The 22,717-nt window shown below is 43.1% G+C and overlaps 1 long non-coding RNA gene across 2 annotated transcripts; it reads right to left on the reverse strand.

Moving 5' to 3' along the window:
- Positions 1–13,787: 13,787 nt before the first annotated feature.
- Positions 13,788–17,902, reverse strand: LOC125545774 (uncharacterized). 2 transcript variants are annotated; one of them, XR_015598805.1, is made up of 6 exons: positions 17,474–17,902; positions 17,276–17,373; positions 16,955–17,016; positions 16,555–16,673; positions 16,021–16,182; positions 13,788–15,843 (listed from the first exon to the last, which is right to left on the reverse strand). It is a non-coding gene; the product is annotated as an uncharacterized LOC125545774 (long non-coding RNA). The 2 variants fall into 2 exon arrangements; XR_015598804.1 differs by having other exon boundaries at positions 13,788–16,182.
- Between the last annotated feature and the right edge of the window lie 4,815 nt (positions 17,903–22,717).

Here is a 22,717-nt window from a genome sequence, read left to right on the forward strand (position 1 = left end):
GAAAACATGCTTCACATGAAAGTTAATAGATATATAGGTTACATCCATATGGACATGCCTTTTTTTAAGAAATTCACTAACACTTCACATGTTTGTTTGAGAATCCAACACACATTTTTGGTAAGGGGAACCATTTTAATGGCATGCTAGTACCAAACAAAACATAAGTATATACGAGAAGGAAAGTTTATTCCTTTGTAGACCATTGTACAACTTAGTGCGAAATAAACTATTGTTTACTAGTAGAACGCCCGTGCGTTGCCACGGGCTCTAAATGTTTTTTATTGCACCTATGAATATAATGCATATTAAATTTTGCATGTATAGATTTTATCTGATTGCGCATATAATGTATATTATATTTTGGATGTAGAGAAAAGATAGCCTGCAACAATTAAAAAATAATTGAAATCCATCTCATCTGCAATGTAACTCGAAGATATATACATAGAGAACAATGATCCAAATAATTATATGTTACAAACTAAGATAGTTGATGTGATTAAGATATTACCTTACAACATCACGTATGTTGTCTTAAGCTTCATTTCCACGGTATTTTAGCATTTGTAATAAAAATTATTTCTCAACTTATAACCATCCTCCACAAGCAATATATATTATATGTCAAAAATAAAGCCTTGGAAGGATAAAGTACATCAAATGACATGTTTTAATGAAACATAGCCAACCTTTTTGTACCACAAAATCAAACTTCTTCCTTGAACCATTATTTTTGAAGTGCTTTCTCTTGACTTCTCTCTTCTATATGCACAAAAAACAATGGATCCAAAGATCAGAAGGATCTAGAGATGTTCATACCTAGAGGCAATAAGCAATTCGTTAGTCCACAACAACAACAAGTGCCAAGGCTCATGCATTTTAAGTCCATAATCCCAACCTACACCACAACCCAACAAACGTCGACATCTTCTTGCTCCACTAAGAAACATCTATAGCCGGACTTGGCAAATCTGACCCCTCAAATGTTTGCAAACGCGCCCGGGCGTGTCCGTGGACACTGACCGGTCACCCCTCAGAAAATGCATTCCACATCTGGATATATTAAATTAAAAACCTCAAATCCATAATATTACATGCAACGCGGCGATCTTTGACCGGGGCTTCGTCCGGTTTCGCTCCCGCCCGCCGGCTCCGCCTAGGCCATGTCCGACGCACATCTGGTTCTCCTGTCGTGTAGCCTTGAGTTCTTCCTTCAGTTCCTTGATTCTAGTCTTAGCCTTTTTCAGATCTATCATGTCGGCGCACATCTGGTTCTCCCGTCGTCGAATGTGCTGGTTTAACTCCTGGATAAAAGGTGCAATTGATCTATCCTTCCTGGTGCTGATCATCTCCCAGTGCTCATCTCGGCGCCCACAAATCTGGTAGATAGTATCCTTGAGATCCTTGCGGTAGACTTCTCCAATGCGTCCCATGGCGATGTGAGCTGCCATACTCTTTCCTAGACTCCAAGTTGGTGCATCAAAAGAAAACTCTATGGGCTCAGTGACTGGCATGAATGTCCTTCCTGGAACTTGAACTTGAATCATCTAGCGCTCTTCTTCAGGTAAAGTGGCGTTGTAGGTTCCTGTGAAGCTTGGTACTCCTATGTTCAGGTATCTAGTGACTTCCTTCAAGTGTCGCCCAAAGGGTGTATCTTCATCCGGTTGTGTGAACTTATTTCTTGCATCCGCCATCCTAAAGAGTAGAAAAGATGAGAGGTCAGAAGAGAAGAGAGTGAATAGTGATCTAGGTCTTTAGCTTAGTGGTCGTGTCCTACAGTCAGCGTGTGCTCTGATACCATCTCTGTAGCGACCAGACCTCAAACAGTCTGATCTCTGTCCTCCGGTGTCATCCCTGGATCAGTAATGCTGACACCACACAGTACTCGGAGGATTTATAGCAGAGTAGCAATCACACACTTATTACATCGAGTGTCTCAAAAGAGAACTTATTACAATAAATATGGCTAAAGGCCAGCTAATAACGATAACAACGGAAGGCTTGGAAGATAAGTGAGTCCATCAACTCCAACGGCATCACTGAGTATAGAACCACGACCTAAAAACTCCTTAATCGTCGTCTGAAAAGTCTGCAATATTAACGTTGCAGCCCGAAACGGGTCAACACATAGAATATGCTGGCAATGTAACACATAGAGAGTAATGGAATAAAACAGCTATACTATATGCATATTTGGCTGGTGGAAATCTCTACGGTTACAGTTTTGCGTAAAGCCAATCTTTCCCTACTTCAAAGGAATAAATTTATTTAATTATCATGGTAGTTGTTAAACATTGAGAATGGTTGACAGCATTCTCAATCCCAATTAAGCATCAACATTAAAACCCAACAATATTAATTTAGAGTAACATGTTGAGATTCACATGAAAATCCAAGTACTAGATACTCAAGATGTCCATACCCGGGGACGCGGCTAACCATGATTAGTTTATTACACTCTGCAGAGGTTTGCACACTTTTCCCCACAAGACTCGATCGCCTTCGTTTGGTTTCTCGCACTACATGGTGTTTGAGAAGACGGATGACCGAGACATAGTCTTTCAGAAGCGCTAGCACCTTACGATCGGGTAGACCGTACCACCTACATCCCCTACATCTGCTAGTCTACCACTGTAAGAGTTCGCACGACTTAGTCAACTATGCTAGAGCCCATAATTGCTTGTGGCTGCACACGGAAATTTCTAGTATGAATAGTCTCATGATCCCTTTGAGCCTAGGTGGCGGTCCAAAAGAAAACAGGCAAGTCCTGGAATACCCAGGTGCCTCAATCCATCCAGATGTGTGTTTAAGTTGCCACCTTAGATAAACCATTAATTAACAATCTCACATCTGTCATGGATATCACTCACCCAATCCACGTCTACTAGCATAGCATGGCATAATAAGCAAACGCAGAAGTAACTCCCAAAGATTTGATAATAACAGGTAATAGGTACTACCTCATCTACTTCCCATCCCACAATTTAATTAGATCATAATCATGCAATGTGTGAGGATTGATCTAATGCAATAAAACTGGGTAGTAGAAAAGGTATGATCAAAGTGTTACTTGCCTTGCTGATGATCCGCGAAACCTAACGATTCGAAGTAACAAGCGGCGCACTCCGGGTATTCTATCGCAGACAAACAAACAAGCATACAATAAGTACTCATCTAATGCACGGGTAAAACTCAAATAAGAGATCTAACCAGAAGGTTGAACTTAAGAACTCCGGTTGGCAAAAAGAATCAAATCGAACAAAGCAACGAAAGTCAAACTGCGAAAGAAAACAACTTCGTTCTACTAATCTGGATCTAAGGCAAATTTTATAGTAGCAAAAACTTGTTTAAGTTTATTAAACGGATAGAGGGTTTCGAGACGAAACTCTAGGCGCTTGAATCGCCTGATTCCGATAAACGAGCGAAAAATTATACTAAAACAAAAATCGGACCAGGAATCGCGATCAGAAAAATCGCGGATTTAATCCGAGAAAAAGAAAAACGACGAACGCTCGCTAGAACGAACGAACGGACGGACGCTCGCTAATTAAATAAACTGGAAAAATCGATCTATTTAAAAAAAATCGAAACTAGAAAAAAAACCAACGAAAACCGATTTTTTTTAAAACGTTGGCACGGAAGTCGAGGCGGCGGTGAACCTCGGCGGCGGCGGCGTCCGGCGGCGCGGCGACGGGCGGCGGCGGCGCGGGGGCTGGGGCGCGGCTAGGGTTTGGCTGGGGCTGGGCCTCCCCCGGCATATAAGGGCCCCCTCGGGCCAGAGTCCTAGTCGGACACGGCCCGTAGGTCGGTTCGTTTTTTATTATTATTATTCCGCTTGGAAGAAAAATAAAAATAAATACTAAACGGACTCCAAAAATTCCGATATAAATTTTCACGGGCTTCTAAAATCTAGCCGCACAAGGTGAACATTTATTTGGGACCTAAATGCAATTTTGAAAAACGCACATTTTTCCTAAATTCAAATAAAACACCAAAAAACTCTGAAATAAAATCTTATTTGATTTTATTATTAATCCTCAATATTTCTTTATTTTAGAAAAGTCATTTTATTCCCTCTCTCCTATTTTTGTAATAGAAATAATTGATGATAAAATAAATAAAATCAAATAATCCTATTCTCAAAATTTGAGAAAACTCAAATATGAAAATAACGAAATCCTCAACTCTCTCCGTGGGTCATTGAGTTGCGTAGAATTTCTAGGATCAACCAAAATGCAAAATAAAATATGATATGCATTGATGAACTAATGTAAAGCATTTTCCAAATTGGAAATTTGGGATGTTACAAACCTACCCCCTTAAGATGAATCTCACCCTCGAGATTCGGGTTGGCTAGAAAATAGGTGAGGGTGGTCTTTGAGCAAATCTTCCTCTTGCTCCCAGGTGGCTTCATCCTGTGTGTGGTGGCTCCATTGAACTTTGCAAAACTTGATAACCTTGCTGCGGGTAACTCGGCTGGCAAACTCGAGGATCTTAACTGGTTTCTCCTCGTAGGTCAAATCATTTTCCAACTGAATAGTTTCCAATGGCACTGTATCTCTCAAAGGTATGTCAGCCATCTCCGCGTGACATTTCTTTAACTGGGAAACGTGGAACACATCATGAACTCCTGACAATCCTTTGGGCAATTCCAACTTGTAGGCCACTTCTCCCATACGCTCCAAAACTCGATATGGTCCTACAAATCGTGGTGCTAACTTCCCTAACTCCAAAACGCTTTGTTCCCCGAAGTGGAGATACTCGAAGATAAGCTCTATCTCCGACTTTGTAAACTGTCTCCTTGCATTTAGAATCTGCATAGCTCTTCTGTCTGGACTGGGCTAACTTGAGCCTATTGCGAATCGGCTTCACCTTTTGTTCAGACTCTTTAATCAAGTCAGGTCCAAACAACTGGCGGTCTCCAACTTCGTCCCACGACAGCGGTGTCCTGCACCTCCTTCCGTACAAAGCTTCGAAAGGGGCCATCTTCAAACTGGTTTGGTAACTGTTGTTGTAAGAGAACTCTGCATATGGCAAATTATCGTCCCAACTAGATCCGTAATCTAGTGCACAAGCTCTCAGCATATCCTCCAAAATCTGATTGACTCTCTCGGTCTGTCCATCTATCTGTGGATGAAAATTTGTACTGAATTCTAGCCTGGTTCCCAAAGTTTCGTGCAATTGTTTCCAGAACTTTGAGGTAAACTGGGTTCCTCTATCTGATACGATACTCCTTGGAACTCCATGCAAACATACGATCCTGGTCATGTATATCTTTGCCAACTTAGCACTGGTGTAAGTGGTCTTTACTGGGATGAAATGAGCTACTTTCGTCAATCGATCGACTACAACCCAAATCGAGTCATAGCCTGAACGAGTCCTGGGCAATCCCGTGATAAAATCCATGCCTAGCTTATCCCACTTCCATTCGGGTATCGGCAATGGTTGTAGCAATCCTGCTGGCTTCTGATGCTCTGTCTTTACTTTCTGACATACATCACAAACTGCTACATACTCCGCAATATCCTTCTTCATTCCGGTCCACCAGAAAATATCTTTCAAATCCAAATACATCTTGGTATTTCCTGGGTGAATTGAATACGGTGAATCGTGTTCCTCTTGCAATATCAACTTCCTGATCTCCGAGTCATTGGGCACGTAAACACGGTCTTCAAACCATATGGTATCGTGTTCATCCTCACGAAATCCTTTAGCTTTTCCTTCGCTCAGTTTCTCCTTAATAGAGGCAATCTCCTTGTCAGTCTTCTGAGCTTCTCTGATTCTATCCATCAAAGTTGACTGAATCTCCAATGCTGCTACATAGCCTCTCGGAACTATTTCCAAACATAGTTCACGAAGATTTTTTGGCTAACTCCCTTGGTATTTCTCCCGTCATTAACGTATTGATATGGCTCTTACGGCTTAATGCGTCAGCTACTACATTAGCTTTTCCGGGGTGATAATGCAATTTCATATCATAATCCTTGATGAGCTCCAACCATCTCCTTTGTCTGAGATTCAACTCCTTCTGTGTGAAAATGTACTTCAAACTTTCATGATCCGTGTACACCTCACAATGATTACCAATGAGAAAATGTCTCCATGTTTGCAAAGCATGCACTACGGCTGCTAACTCCAAATCATGCGTAGCATAATTCAACTCATGAGGCTTCAATTTTCTTGAGGCATATAAAACAACTCTCCCTTCCTGCATAAGCACTGCTCCAAGTCCTCGACGTGAAGCGTCACAATACACCTCATAATCTTTGGTCTGGTCTGGCAAAATTAACACTGGTGAGGTAACCAAGCGTTTCTTCAACTCCTGGAAACTAGCCTCACATTCCTCTGTCCATATGAATTTGGTATCCTTCTTTAACAACTCAGTCATAGGCTTCGCAATCTTTGAGAAATTTTCAATAAATCTCCGGTAGTATCTTGCGAGTCCAAAAAAACTCCGGATCTCTCCAACTGTTGCTGGGGCTTCCCACTTGGTCACGGTTTCAACTTTAGCGGGATCAACTGCTATACCTTCTCCGGATATAACGTGTCCGAGGAATCCGACTTCCTTCAACCAAAACTCACATTTGCTGAACTTGGCATATAATTGATGTTCTCTGAGCTTTCCAAGTACCAAACGCAAATGCTCCTTATGTTCCTCTTCATTCTTTGAGTAAACCAGGATATCATCAATGAACACTACGACGAACTTATCCAAGAACTCCATAAACACTTTGTTCATCATGTTCATAAAATATGCAGGTGCGTTAGTCAGACCAAATGACATAACGGTATACTCGTACAGCCCATACCTGGTGGTAAAAGCTGTCTTCGGAATATCCTGTTCTCGAATCTTCAACTGGTGGTATCCTGATCGATCTTGGAAAATACCTTAGCTCCTTGCAATCGATCAAACAGATCATTGATCATTGGTAGTGGGTACTTGTTCTTGATCGTTACTTCATTCAATCCTCGATAATCAACAACCATCCTTAACGATCCATCCTTCTTCTCCACTAGAAGTACTGGCGATCCCCAAGGCGAAGAACTTGGGCGAATATATCCCTTATCCAGTAACTCCTTAATCTGCTTCTTAATTTCCACCAAATCCTTTGCTGGCATCCTATATGGTCTCTTTGATATTGGCCCTGTGCCTGGTAATAGCTCAATCAAAAACTCAATATCTCTATCCGGTGGCATGCCTGACAACTCTTCTGAAAATACTTCAGGGAAATCCCTTACCACTGGTACTTCCTCCTGCACAACTCCTATTAAGAAATTTACTTGAGTCCTCTTTGGCACATGCCGGGATACATACTTGATCCTTCTCCCTTGTGGGGTGGTAAGCAAAATTGACTTACTAGCACATTCTATATTTCCTTCATACTTTGATAACCAATCCATGCCTAATATCACATCCAATCCTTGGGATTCCAATACTATTAGGTCTGAGGGAAAAACATAGTTACCAATCCTTAATGGTAACCGATCACACCATAGACTAGCCACATACTCTGCTCCAGGTGAGGTTACTAATATGGGTGACCTAAGGGCTTGGGTTGATAGGTTATACTTATCCACAAATCCCCGTGAGATTTATGAATGCGATGCACCAGTATCAAAAAGAACGAGTGCAGTAAATGACTTAACCAAAAACTTACCTATTACTGCATCGGGCTGAGCTTCAACCTCCTCCACGCTAACGTGGTTCACCTGTCCCCTGTTGAAAGGGTTTGGCTTCTTCCCAGAACTTCCATTGCCATTTTGGCCTTCAGGACATTCATTGGCATAATGTCCGGTCTTCTGACACTTAAAACAAGTGACTTGGCTCAGGTCCTTCTTGGCTGGGGTTGATGGGTTGGTGCGGTTCTGGACGTTGCTTCCTCCATTGCCATTACCATTCTTGGTGCCATTGTGATTGTGCGAGCTACCTCCTCCATGGGTATGCTGAAAATGTCCTCCTGGTCTAGGGGTAAAACATGGCTTCTGCTGAGCTCCTGAATTGTACTTTCCTTGTCCATACTTCCTCTTGCGGTTCTCAATCTGCAGTTGCTTCCCTTCAATCATAAGAGCACGATCTACCAACTCCTGGTAGTTGTTGAAGGTTGCTACCATCAACTGCATGCTCAACTCATCATTCAGTCCTTCCAGAAACTTCAACTGCTTAGCTGCATCCGTAGCGACGTCATCTGGGGCATAACGTGCTAGTTTACTAAATTCCTCCACATACTGGCCAACTGTCCGTCCGCCTTGGCGCAAGTTGCGAAACTCACGCTTCTTCATGGCCATAGCTCCTGCTGAAACATGTGCAGTACGAAAAGCCTGCTGAAACTGGTCCCATGTGACAGTGTCAACTGGGAAAGTGGCTATGAAATTCTCCCACCATGATGCTGTGGGTCCTTCTAGCTGATGTGCAGCAAACTTCACCTTCTCCGCATCTGTGCATCCTACTGTGGTCAACTCCCTAATTGTCTTGCGGAGCCAATTATCTACTACTATCGGCTCGGTGCTACTGGAAAATACCGGCGGATTCAGCCTAAGAAAACGGGCTAAGTGGTCAACATGTGGTGGTGGTGGTGGTGGTGGGTTGTTGTTGTTCCCCTGATTCTGATTCTGGACTAGCAACTGCATCAATGTGTTCTGCTGCTGGATCAACTGGGTGAGCTCCGGTGGAAAGGCAAATCCGGGGTCACGTCTCGGAGGCATCTAAGGGTTTAGAAAAGATGAGATGTAAGAATAGAGGGGGCCTAAAGAGAAAACACTACCCATATGCACATGAGGCAAAAGCAAACAATTCACTTCAATCAATCAAACAAAGGCATACAATCGATCTATCTATCGCAAAAGTGCTCGGATACTATATTTACATGGTGGACTACTACTACTGATGAGGTGGTCTACTAGAAATATTCTTCAGTTGCAGACTCCATGATATCTGCTCCACCTTCATCAACATAGTCATCATCGCTACTATCTAGTTCCGAGTCGGTGCTGTCGATGATGATGTAGTCTTCCGGGCTAATCTCCTGGGGTTCTTCATCTTTATCTACCGGCGTAGGGCCTCCCATAAATATTAAAATCTTCTTGATCAGGTCGTCATTCTTCTCCACCAATACTTCAATTTCCTCTTCATAATCTTCACGTGTAGCCTTGAGTTCTTCCTCCAGTTCCTTGATTCTACTCTTAGCCTTCTTCAGATCTATCATGTCGGCGCACATCTGGTTCTCCTGTCGTCGAATGTGCTGGTTTAACTCCTGGATAAAAGCTGCAATTGATCTATCCTTCCTGGTGCTGATCATCTCCCAGTGCTCATCTCGGCGCCCACAAATCTGGTAGATGGTATCCTTGAGATCCTTGTGGTAGACTTCTCCAATGCGTCCCATGGCGATGTGAGCTGCCATACTCTTTCCTAGACTTCAAGTTGGTGCATCAAAAGAAAACTCTATGGGCTCAGTGACTGGCATGAACGTCCTTCCTGGAACTTGAACTTGAATCATCCAGCGCTCTTCTTCAGGTAAAGTGGCGTTGTAGGTTCCTGTGAAGCTTGGTACTCCTATGTTCAGATATCTAGTGACTTCCTTCAAGTGTTGCCCAAAGGGTGTATCTTCATCCAGTTGTGTGAACTTATTTCTTGCATCCGCCATCCTAAAGAGTAGAAAAGATGAGAGGTGAGAAGAGAAGATAGTGAATAGTGATCTAGGTCTTTAGCTTAGTGGTCGTGTCCTACAGTCAGCGTGTGCTCTGATACCATCTCTGTAGCGACCAGACCTCAAACAGTCTGATCTCTGTCCTCCGGTGTCATCCCTAGATCAGTAATGCTGACACCACACAGTACTCGGAGGATTTATAGCAGAGTAGCAATCACACACTTATTACATCGAGTGTCTCAAAAGAGAACTTATTAAAATAAATATGGCTTAAGGCCATCTAATAACGATAACAGCGGAAGGCTTGGAAGATAAGTGAGTCCATCAACTCCAACGGCATCACTGAGTATAGAACCACGACCTAAAAACTCCTTAATCGTCGTCTGAAAAGTCTGCAACATTAACGTTGCAGCCCGAAACGGGTCAACACATGGAATATGCTGGCAATGTAACACATAGAGAGTAATGGAATAAAACAGCTATACTATATGCATATTTGGCTGGTGGAAAGCTCTACGGTTACAGTTTTGCGTAAAGCCAATCTTTCCCTACTTCAAAGGAATAAATTTATTTAATTATCATGGTAGTTGTTAAACATTGAGAATGGTTGACAGCATTCTCAATCCCAATTAAGCATCAACATTAAAACCCAACAATATTAATTTAGAGTAACATGTTGAGATTCACATGAAAATCCAAGTACTAGATACTCAAGATGTCCATACCCGGGGACGCGGCTAACCATGATTAGTTTATTACACTCTGCAGAGGTTTGCACACTTTTCCCCACAAGACTCGATCGCCTCCGTTTGGTTTCTCGCACTACATGGTGTTTGAGAAGACGGATGACCGAGACATAGTCTTTCAGAAGCGCTAGCACCTTACGATCAGGTAGACCGTACCACCTACATCCCCTACATCTGCTAGTCTACCACTGTAAGAGTTTGCACGACTTAGTCAACTATGCTAGAGCCCATAATTGCTTGTGGCTGCACACGGAAATTTCTAGTATGAATAGTCTCATGATCCCTTTGAGCCTGGGTGGCGATCCAAAAGAAAACAGGCAAGTCCTGGAATACCCAGGTGCCTCAATCCACCCAGATGTGTGTTTAAGTTGCCACCTTAGATAAACCATTAATTAACAATCTCACATCTGTCATGGATATCACTCACCCAATCCACGTCTACTAGCATAGCATGGCATAATAAGCAAACGCAGAAGTAATTCCCAAAGGTTTGATAATAACAGGTAATAGGTACTACCTCATCTACTTCCCATCCCACAATTTAATTAGATCATAATCATGCAATGTGTGAGGATTGATCTAATGCAATAAAACTGGGTAGTAGAAAAGGTATGATCAAAGTGTTACTTGCCTTGCTGATGATCCGCGAAACCTAATGATTCGAAGTAACAAGCGGCGCACTCTGGGTATTCTATCGCAGACAAACAAACAAGCATACAATAAGTACTCATCTAATGCACGGGTAAAACTCAAATAAGAGATCTAACCAGAAGGTTGAACTTAAGAACTCCGGTTGGCAAAAAGAATCAAATCGAACAAAGCAACGAAAGTCAAACTGCGAAAGAAAACAACTTCGTTCTACTAATCTGGATCTAAGGCAAATTTTACAGTAGCAAAAACTTGTTTAAGTTGATTAAACGGATAGAGGGTTTCGAGACGAAACTCTAGGCGCTTGAATCGCCTGATTCCGATAAACGAGCGAAAAGTTATACTAAAACGAAAATCGGATCAGGAATCGCGATCAGAAAAATCGTGGATTTAATCCGAGAAAAAGAAAAACGAGGAACGCTCGCTAGAACGAACAAACGGATGGACACTCGCTAAATAAATAAATCGGAAAAACTGATCTACTAAAAAAACCGAAACTAGAAAAAAAATTGACGAAAACCGATTTTTTTTAAAAACGTTGGCGCGGAAGTCGAGGCGGCGGCGAACCTCGGCGGCGGCGGCGGCGTCCGGCGACGGCGGCGCAGGGCGGCGCGGCAGCGGGCGGCGGCGGCGCGGCGGCGCGGCAGCGGGCGGCGGCGGCGCGGCGGCGGCGGCGCACGGCGCGGGTGGCGAGGCGGCGGCTGCTAGCGGCGGCGCGGGGGCTGGGGCGCGGCTAGGGTTTGGCTGGGGCTGGGGCTGGGGCTGGGCCTCCCCCGGCTTATAAAGGCCCCCTCGGACCAGAGTCGTAGTCGGACACGGCCCGTAGGTCGGTTCGTTTTTTTTATTCCGCTCGGAAGAAAAATAAAAAGAAATACTAAACGGACTCCAAAAATTCCGAAATAAATTTTCACGGGATTATAAAATCAAGACGTACAAGGTGAACATTTATTTGGGACCTAAATGCAATTTTGAAAAACGCACATTTTTCCTAAATTCAAATAAAACACCGAAAAACTCCGAAATAAAATCTTATTTGATTTTATTATTAAATCCTCAATATTTCTTTATTTTGGGAAAGTCATTTTATTCCCTCTCTCATATTATTGTAATAGAAATAAAATCAAATCCTATTCTCAAAATTTGAGAAAACTCAAATATGAAAATAACGAAATCCCCAACTCTCTCCGTGGGTCATTGAGTTGCGTAGAATTTCTAGGATCAACCAAAATGCAAAATAAAATATGATATGCATTGATGATCTAATGTAAAACATTCCAAATTGGAAATTTGGGATGTTACATATTTCATACCCAAGAAGAATCTGAAAGTATTAGTCATTACAAGAAAATGAATAGAGCTGCTATAATAGCATGCTTATGGTTTTCAGAAACTCAACATTCTCGGTTTGTGATCTGCTATACAAGTAACATTGCGATTTGTCACTATGGTGAATCCATTATTTGGCACACTTCTCTTCCGTGCAAATTGTAGAAATGAAAAAGGGCGTATGAGGTAGAAATGCGAAAAAGGAGTAGCTAACAAAGGGAAAGGGGAAGGGAAAGTGAGAGGAAGGTACACACATGCATAATACAGTTACAGAAAACTTCAGAATTGTGTGTTCCCTCCGTCTTCTTAGTTAGACATACAAAATGTAAAGATTAACACCATTCATGTTTCAGTTAATGTCTAGTCCTCAACAAGGAGTATCATTTTGAGCATATAAAATTTCATGGATACGTGTCCTTACAAGCTAAAAAATTGTTTTTGATACATGGAAGTGGCATTCGACCATGTACCCAGAGTGCTGCCCCAGTAGACAGGAGCTCTTTGTATACTTATTAAGGGCAGGCTTTCTTTAGCAGCAACACCTGAAAGCTCTGTAACAAAAGAGTCTAGCTTGTAACTTGAGAGCACTACTCTATGGTTAGATACTTGGAGGCTTTCTTTATTAGAAATTGGAAATGCTTAACTACCACAAGATTAAAAATAGAGGCAGCCCGGTGCATATAGCTCCCACTTGCGCAGGCTCGAGGGTTTAACTGGTCTAAATAGTGTTACAAAATTTATACCCAATTTCATGAATGGAGAGTGTAGTTAACATGTGCACAAATATGATGCACTACATAATTTAGTCAGGCTTAAATATGAACACGAAAAGGTTGGAAAGGACTTACTAAAAATTATTACACTGCAAAATTCATGGCTGGCAGAACCATGCTTCGGTTTATATAGAGAAATTTAATAGACCAAACATATTTTTTCTCCAAGTTGTTTCTACTTTTAAAAAAGTGATAGACACTAACGTAGCTCATGTTTATCTTATGTAGAAGGAAGCAGATAAACGCTATGGGCCAATGGCAGCAAAAATTACCAGCACCTAAAAATGTTGAAGCTACATACCACACATTGTACACTATCATACACTCATGGATTATGAGTCCAAGGACGATTAGTCTATGAGTCTCAACCTCAGAACGACTCATCGACTCGTAAACCTTGCATACACTTCAGAGCTATCACCCTCCATGTGACCCGTGGATATGCAATATGAAAGAGACGAAGGAGATCTTCCTAGGAGACTTAATGAATATGTCTGACTTTGGCTACAACCATTTCTCTGATTTCTTTGCTTTTACCTCATTCACACATGTCATGGCGGCACAACCAGTAATAATCTTCCCAGATATAAAAAACGATACAGGAAAGAGCTTTATCCTTCTCATGCATGATTCTTCCTGACAAAATAGAAACAAAAGGCAAATCCGTATCTAGTGATAGATAATGCCACATTACAATTAATTATTCTTTAAATGCCAGATGATACATGGTACTACCAACACGTTTACAACATAACAGAAGGTATTGTAAAAATTCATGTGAAGATTTCCTTTCCCCAATGGTATATGTCAATAGAAAATTGCATAAATGGTCGTTGTGAGGAAATAAAGCCTATGGTACATCTGATCTGGTTACCTTGATCTTCCATCGGACAAGATATCTTCACCATCTCCACCACCTCTCTCACAGCCTTCTCATGCTTTGGTGCAACTGGCCATGCCCAGCTTCTCATCATCCTTCCACCAGAATCCTTTCCATCCTTTCCAAGGTGCCTGGCTAAGGAGGCTAAAAATTGCACTGTTAAGCACAAAACATACAACAATATAATTGAACCTAAGAAGCATGATGTCTGCATAACTTACTCTCACCATGTTTGTCAAAACTACCATAATACTAATGTGTGGCCAATCAAAAACCTTGGTTACCTCTTTCCATGATCAGTGAGAAGGTCAATATGTACTCAGATTATTTTTTTCATCACTGCATCATTATGAACCCTTTGTTCTTTGCATGAAGAAAGCTATTGGCTTTAAGAACACTGCAATCTGGTGTTGTGTTGTTCAGTCGAAATTGGAAAGTGTTGTGTTTCAGCTCTGTTCATGCATCATTGAATCCAACAAATAACATCAAAGAATCCAACAATCCAAGCAATGTTCATACATCATTGAATAACATTGAAAATAGGAACCTAGAGGATGGTAGAGGAAGAACAGACCTTACAGTTGCAAGGGCCAGAGTTACTTTGGTAAAATTCAGCCTCCGTGCAGTGCATCTCAGGTTCATAGTATGCAGTTGTGTAACTTCAGTGTCCAAACTAGTGTTATATAATCTGTTAATATGGAGAAATTATAGAAAAGCTCGAAATTTCAGACGGAGGTAAACGAATAAATGGATCTTCAATAGCTATGCTAGTTGGTGCGATTCAAACTGATCATAATTGCATATAAAATTGGATTAGGCATTCATATCAAATCAGTTACAATTCATAAGAACCATGGATGATTGCCAAAGTGATGAATGCCAATCCATGAATGGGCAGACACTAACAACCCAGATCAGAGATTGGTGCAGCCTTCCTTGCTAATTGTATGGTACAGAATTACTGCTTGCTTCAACCAATTCGCGTAGTACAGCTTTGTAAGACATAACCGAAGAATGAAGAATCAGTTTAGGTACGGAAGGTGGATGATTTGCTTCTCCTAATTAGCATAATACAGATTTCCATATCTTACCCGAAGAAGGAAGAACAGGCTATTTAATCAGGTCCGACCGCATTGAGAACGAAAGGGAAACTTCGAACAGATTCAGAAACCACTTTACTAACTCAAATGAAAGGAAAAAAATGCATGATGGGGATGAGGTTCTTGAGCAGAATGGCACATAACAAATACACCACATTGTTTTTATGCATCAAACCTGACACTCACAAGTCACAAAATACCACTCAGTCATAATTCTAAAATGTAATAAAACTATGCTTAGAATATATTTTTATGGTAAATCTAACTATGGTGTTCCAGTTGTATCAGTACAATTATATAGCTGGTGAAGCAAATACTATATCTTAAATTTGAAGCTGCAAAATAGAGGGGCTGTTTGGACTCTCTCCACTCTCCAACTCCACGCCGGAGCGGAGCAGGATCTAGTTCTAATTTGAGGAGTGGCTGGAAGGCCGCTCTGCTGGCTCCGCTCCGTGGCGATTTGCCGAACAGGGCCAGAATATCATGATTGCCATGAGATCCGATAATGAAAGGTCAATTATCATAATCTTTTCATATATATGTACTAAGTGGTACTCAAGGTATGGTGTCACTGTGATAGCTCACATAAAATAATTTGATTAAATAGTTGCAAGCTAAAGAAGTTTAGACCATATTAAATAATTTAGTTAAACATTTACATGCAAAAGAGTTTCAACCGTTACCACTTAATCTTGTTATATCGGCAGAGTTGGAACTCCACTCCTAAGTAAACAGAGACAACCGAGTTAAACATCACAAAAATATATCACATCTTATCAATCTTGTGGATCTGAAGTTTTGAAACCAACTTTGGGATACTGAAACTTGCGTGCTGTAAAATCTACAGAAGAAAGTTGAAACAAAGCAACAATAAATGATAGAAGAAAGAGAGGCATATACCAGAATCGAAGTAGATGGCACGTATTTAATTTTTGGTAGTCCCTGACCAGACATATTTTGTCCTCGCTTTATAGGCTATCTTCCCTTCGTTTCTGAAAGTTTTTGTAATAAGGAGAAGCTGTGGCTGCCCTGCTCCTGCTATAACCGTCGCCACTCCATGCTCTTCTTTGTAACAAGATGATACGAAAGATATATCACTTAGATTATTTTTGCTCAAAGTAGTTCCCATAATATATCAATGGCGTCAACACTGCTATAGACATGAAGGTCTTAAACTACTACTTTCAGATCTACTGGAGCAAGGAAATCTTGAATAAGATACTTTATTCAGCTTCAGCAGATTTGAGGAGCAAAAATGGTCAATGAACAAAAGCTACAACAGGTGTTTCCCTCCTTTTAAGGGTTACTAGATAACATCAGGCAAATGTCACTATCCTTTACAAAGCAAGCATGCCTATTTTTTCTGATGAAACTGATATGTATATATCTCTTAAGAAACTGCAGCAGCAGGTACAGATATGAAACATTGGATACCTCAAGAAAAGATGATGTTTCATGGAAGCCATCCGGTGAATCCCAAAACTATAAAGCTTTTAGCCTTCGGTAGAAGTTTTTTATCTTCGCAATAATGTTGACATCTTGCACAACTCCTTCTGAAGCAAAAATAAAAAAATTATGTGCCAAGCACCATAGCTAAGTCTTTATACAAGATAATTTTTTTACAATTCTATGCAGATTCTGCTACCAACAAGCCTATAAACATGTTGATGAATATTGCATCTCTCAACTCAATGTCTAGATTAACGGTTGGAACTGGATTAATCCATAAAAAATCCCCCAAAGAATAACGAATGTTAAAATAGAACCTGACAAAGGGAAGAGTAACAGCTAAGGTAAGGGATTAACATAGTAATGTAATATGGAGAACCATCACCTCAAAATCAGATACCGGGATTCAGAAGTAAGCAAGAAAACGATCACCTCAAATTCAGATACCTGGTTTCAGAAGTAAGCAAGTATTAACAAAGGCACGAATAATGGCAGAGGAGAAATTGTGATCATATGACAATTGTGATAAATCATCACATTTACGGTTCAAATCAACAAAAATTCCAAATCACTTGATATTGGCTACCAACTCTCAGTTAACATGGCAGCAGCAGCAAACTATGGCAGAGGAGAAATAATGGCCTCCAACATGTTCAGATCATGAAGAGAAAAGACTTTTTTGTGGGAAGAGAAGAGAAAAGACTGCCTGAGCATGGCCCGAATAGAGAGAGGGAAGGGAAGGGCCTTCCATAGCGAGCCATGGCCTGCACGCCCGCCATGGTGCTCCTCCGTCACACCCGCAGCCTGCAGAAACCAACCGCATGGATCAAATCAAAAAATCCAGAAGAAGAAGATGAGCTGAGGGGAGGAGAGGCGAGGGGAGGAGGATGGAGGGCGTCAGTACCTTTGATGTCTACGTGTTGCAACCCTTCACCGACGTCGATGTCCACCACATCAGCAAGCACCGAGAGAAGGCCGCCGCCTCCGCCGTCGTCGCCCCATCCCCATCCATCCATGGGTGGGTGTTGGTCTAGAGTTTCATCCCCATCCATCCATTGGTTGGGCCGGACTATTTTTTGTTGACACGGATGATATCTTAAATAAAACTTCCTAGACTATTACCTCAAATACAAGCTCCTTTCATTCATATTTGTGGAGCACTTCTCAAAAGATACCAAAATCTGAATGTAAATAAATCACAGTATTTAACCTATTTTATCTTCTTGGCAAATGAAAGTATAGCTATAGCTTTGTATCAAAAGTGACAGAAGAATTCAATAGCAGTACATTAACTGAGACCTCGGGTATGGGAGTGTTTCTGTCCAAGTACACACACACAGAGAGAGATATATCTTGGGAGAATATTGCCTTGAGGCAAGCAGATAACAAATTATAATTTTGACAAGCATGTTGGTTGATATTTAAACAGGGTAATAAATAAACCAAGATGTGAGACTATTCTATGGTGTACCTAATCAAAAATAAAATCCTTTATGATTTAGTTGTATATATGTAACTGTAGAAAAAATATTGACATCCGCAAGAGATTAAAAAAAGCACCATGTCATACCTACACATTAGTACAAGAGATGAAAAGGAAACCTATAAACTAAGAAGATTTCCACAATAAACAGAAGAAGCTACTACTGTGCATTATATCCCACAATTAATTTATGATGCTAGCGAAGCTGTACAGGATCCCAAAAGGAAACCTATAGTATTAAGTGCAGACTTCATCTGAATAGCCTTGCTTGTTCGCTATTCCTAGTTATTGTGCAGACTTTAATCCTAATTTAACCGACCTCATCCGGGTCTCGAATCAAATGTAGCACAGCTCAAAGAGCCGCAAATCTAAAAATATACTAAAGAGTCGCCGCTTTCTTTGCTTCAGCCTTCCGCCCTAAAATATCAAGCGCCCATTGCCCTGAACATTAGTACAAGAGACGACTTTGAATATATCTTCCTCCCTAAAGATATATTCAATGTTCTGCTTGCTTCAAGCTCTAAAAACAACACGGACGCCACAACACATGATAGTGAGGATGGCGGCGACGGCTGTCAGCCCGCGTAGCCTAGGCTACAGGGTGAAAACAATGTCACGACGCACGAGGACAGTGAGGCACGGGCACTCTGGTTGGGGCTCGACAGTGTTGAGCAGCCTGGATCTGAGAGAGATGGTGCCACAGAGAGGAGATGAGTGATCACGGCGCCCAACCGTGGCCTGGGGCAAGGCCTTGACCGGCGTGCGTGGGCTGGCGGCGGCGCATGCAAAGCAGGCGGCGTGCCTGGGCCGGTGGCACCTGGAGGGCTGCTGCCGTCGCGGAGGAGCAGCTGTAGGCGAGGACTGGAGGAGGTGGGGAATGGGGTGCGGAGAGGCCGGCGGCGGACACGTCTCGGTGCAGCGTGCATCCTGCCGTCCCTCGTCTCTTCCCTTGTGCGGCGGCTAGGGTTTGCGGAGGGAGAGCAGCCTCGTTTGTGCGAGGGGGCTTCGCTCCCTGGTTCATGCGATGGGTTGTCAGTCGTTTTTTTTCTTAGGTGCAAGGGAATCGTGGAAGGTGGGAGGAGGACCGAAAAAAATCTACGATGGTTAACCTACGAAAAAAACCCGGACGAAAGTGGTGGGACGAAAATTGACCGGCGGAGACTACCAACTGCTCCATTAGGAGTAGAGATTTTTTGTGATCACATACACCCACCGGCACATGAACATCCTCGTGCCCGGCTGCCCGCACTCGTGCATGCGGCTATTAAGGCGGTCAATGATGCACTTGTCACCGAGCACCTTCGTACCAACCATACCCGCCCAGACCTGCTCCAAACGCCCGAGCGGGCTGCTCAGTCAATGCCCGGATGAAAAAATGGCACCCAACCGGGCTTCCCATAACCGGTCCAAACGTCCGGACTGTCCGACACTTCTCAGTCCATATATGGGGTGGATATGGAGACTCCCCGGATGCGCCCGGACATGCCCCGCACGTCGAACCAGGCCTGCTCTGGCCCACTTTGAGCCCACATAAATTGGACCCAATCCACTCCGGACGAAACCATAACAGCATTCCTCTCCCTCCCACAGTACCAAGCTCCTTTCCGACGAGCTTCAGTGATCTCTCCATGGTGGACACTGAATTTGACTCTGAGATGCCCCGATCCAAGGACCGTGAGCTCATGTCTTACAACCACAAGGAGTAGGGCCGTCTGTGCTGCTCTCCGACGCTCCCGGGAGGCTTGTGCCCTCCCTTGATCTTCCGTGATCCAGCGGGCATCCGTTGCCCAAATGACACTTGGCCAGTGGATCTCAATGCGTTACAAAGGCCTCGCCGATACGGTGACCACCGCATGGGGCAACACCACTGTGCCGACGGAACATTTAGGTGGCACCTTGCCTCCGCACTGTTGGGCGCTGAAACGGAGGCCATATGCGCCTCCATGAGCCGCCACCAATCGGAAAAGGAGGCGCGACAAGCCCGCCGGACGAGACTGCTGGCTCGTCTTCGGTAGCCCTCGAGCTTCGTCGGACGAAGCCCTTCGTGCCCGCATAGCCGAGATAAGACGAAGGTGGGAGGTGAAGAAGATGACAAAAAAGCAAAGTTGGGCGGCCCGTGCCATGGTCGGACTGCCCTAAGGACGAGGAGAATGCTGAAGGAGATTTTCTACCTGTCTTTGTAGATGCACTTGCAACGTCTTATATTTAGGGTTTAGGGATATTTTGAAGGAAATATGCCCTAGAGGCAATAATAAAGTTATTATTTATTTCCTTATATCATGATAAATGTTTATTATTCATGCTAGAATTGTATTAACCGGAAACATAATACATGTGTGAATACATAGACAAACAGAGTGTCACTAGTATGCCTCTACTTGACTAGCTCGTTGATCAAAGATGGTTATGTTTCCTAACCATAGACATGAGTTGTCATGTGATTAACGGGATCACATCATTAGGAGAATGATGTGATTGACTTGACCCATTCCGTTAGCATAGCACTTGATCATTTAGTTTGTTGCTATTGCTTTCTTCATGACTTATACATGTTCCTATGACTATGAGATTATGCAACTCCTGTTTACCGGAGGAACACTTTGTGTGCCACCAAACGTCACAACGTAACTGGATGATTGTAAAGGTGCTCTACAGGTGTCTCCGAAGGTACTTGTTGGGTCGGCGTATTTCGAGATTAGGATTTGTCACTCCGATTGTCGGAGAGGTATCTCTGGGCCCTCTCGGTAATGCACATCACTTAAGCCTTGCAAGCATTGCATCTAATGAGTTAGTTGCAGGATGATGTATTACGGAACGAGTAAAGAGACTTGCCGATAACGAGATTGAACTAGGTATTGAGATACCGACGATCGAATCTCGGACAAGTAACATACCGATGACAAAGGGAACAACGTATGTTGTTATGCGGTCTGACCGATAAAGATCTTCGTAGAATATGTGGGAGCCAATATGAGCATCCAGGTTCCGCTATTGGTTATTGACCGGAGACGTGTCTCGGTCATGTCTACATTGTTCTCGAACCCGTAGGGTCCGCACGCTTAAAGTTCGATGACGATTATATTATGAGTTTATGTGTTTTGATGTACTGAAGGAGTTCAGAGTCCCGGATGAGATCGGGGACATGACGAGGAGTCTCGAAATGGTCGAGACGTAAAGATCGATATATTGGACGACTATATTCGGACATCGGAAAGGTTCCGAGTGATTCGGGTATTTTCGGGAGTATCAGGGAGTTACGGGAATTCGTATTGGGCCTTAATGGGCCATACGGGAAAGGAGAGAAAGGCCTCAAAGGGTGGCCGCACCCCTCCCCATGGGCTGGTCCGAATTGGACTAGGGAGGGGGGGCGCCCCCTTCCTTCCTTCTCTTTTTCCCTTCCCTTTCCTTCCCTCCTACTCCTACTACTTGGAAGGGCTCCTAGTTCTACTAGGAAAGGGGGAATCCTACTCCCGGTGGGAGTAGGACTCCCCTAGGGCGCGCCATAGAGAGGGCCGGCCCTCCCCCTCCTCCACTCCTTTATATACATGGACAGGAGCACCCCAAAGACACAACAATTGATCATTGATCTCTTAGCCGTGTGCGGTGCCCCCTTTCACCATAATCCTCGATAATATTGTAGCGGTGCTTAGGCGAAGCCCTGCGACGGTAGAACATCAAGATCGTCACCACGTCGTTGTGCTGACGGAACTCTTCCCCGACATTCTGCTGGATCGGAGTTCGGGGATCGTCATCGAGCTGAACGTGTGCTAGAACTCGGAGGTGCCGTAGTTTCGGTGCTTGATCGGTCGGGCCGTGAAGACGTACGACTACATCAACCGCGTTGTGCTAACGCTTCCGCTTTCGGTCTATGAGGGTACGTAGACAACACTCTACTCTCTCGTTGATATGCATCACCATGATCTTGCGTGTGCGTAGGAAAATTTTGAAATTGTTACGTTCCCCAACAGTGGCATCCGAGCCAGGTTTTATGCGTTGATGTAATATGCTCGAGTAGAACACAAGTGAGTTGTGGGCGATATAAGTCATACTGCTTACCAGCATGTCACACTTTGGTTCGACGGTATTGTTGGATGAAGCGGCCCGGACCGACATTACGCGTACGCTTACGCGAGACTGATTTTACCGCCGTGCTATGCACACAGGTGACTAGCGGGTGTCAGTTTCTCCAACTTTAGTTGAACTGAGTGTGACTACGCCCGGTCCTTGCGAAGGTGAAAACAGCACCAACTTGACAAACTATCGTTGTGGTTTTGATGCGTAGGTAAGAACGGTTCTTGCTAAAGCCCGTAGCAGCCACGTAAAACTTGCAACAACAAAGTAGAGGACGTCTAACTTGTTTTTGCAGGACATGTTGTGATGTGATATGGTCAAGACGTGATGAGATATAAGTTGTTGTATAAGATGATCATGTTTTGTTGAAGTTATCGGCAACTGGCAGAAGCCTTATGGTTGTTTCTTTATTGCATAAGATGCAAGAGCCAAATAATTGCTTTACTTTATCGCTATGCGATAGCAATAGTTGCAAGAGCAATAGTTGGCGAGACGACCATGTGACGACACATTGATATAGATCAAGATGATGGAGATCATGGTGGCATGCCGGTGCCGATGGAAATCATGACGATGCTTTGGAGATGGAGATCA

The sequence above is a fragment of the Triticum urartu genome, chromosome 3A (genome assembly GCF_056163025.1).
Source record: "Triticum urartu cultivar PI428250 chromosome 3A, HENAU_Tu73, whole genome shotgun sequence".
Lineage (NCBI taxonomy): Eukaryota > Viridiplantae > Streptophyta > Magnoliopsida > Poales > Poaceae > Triticum > Triticum urartu.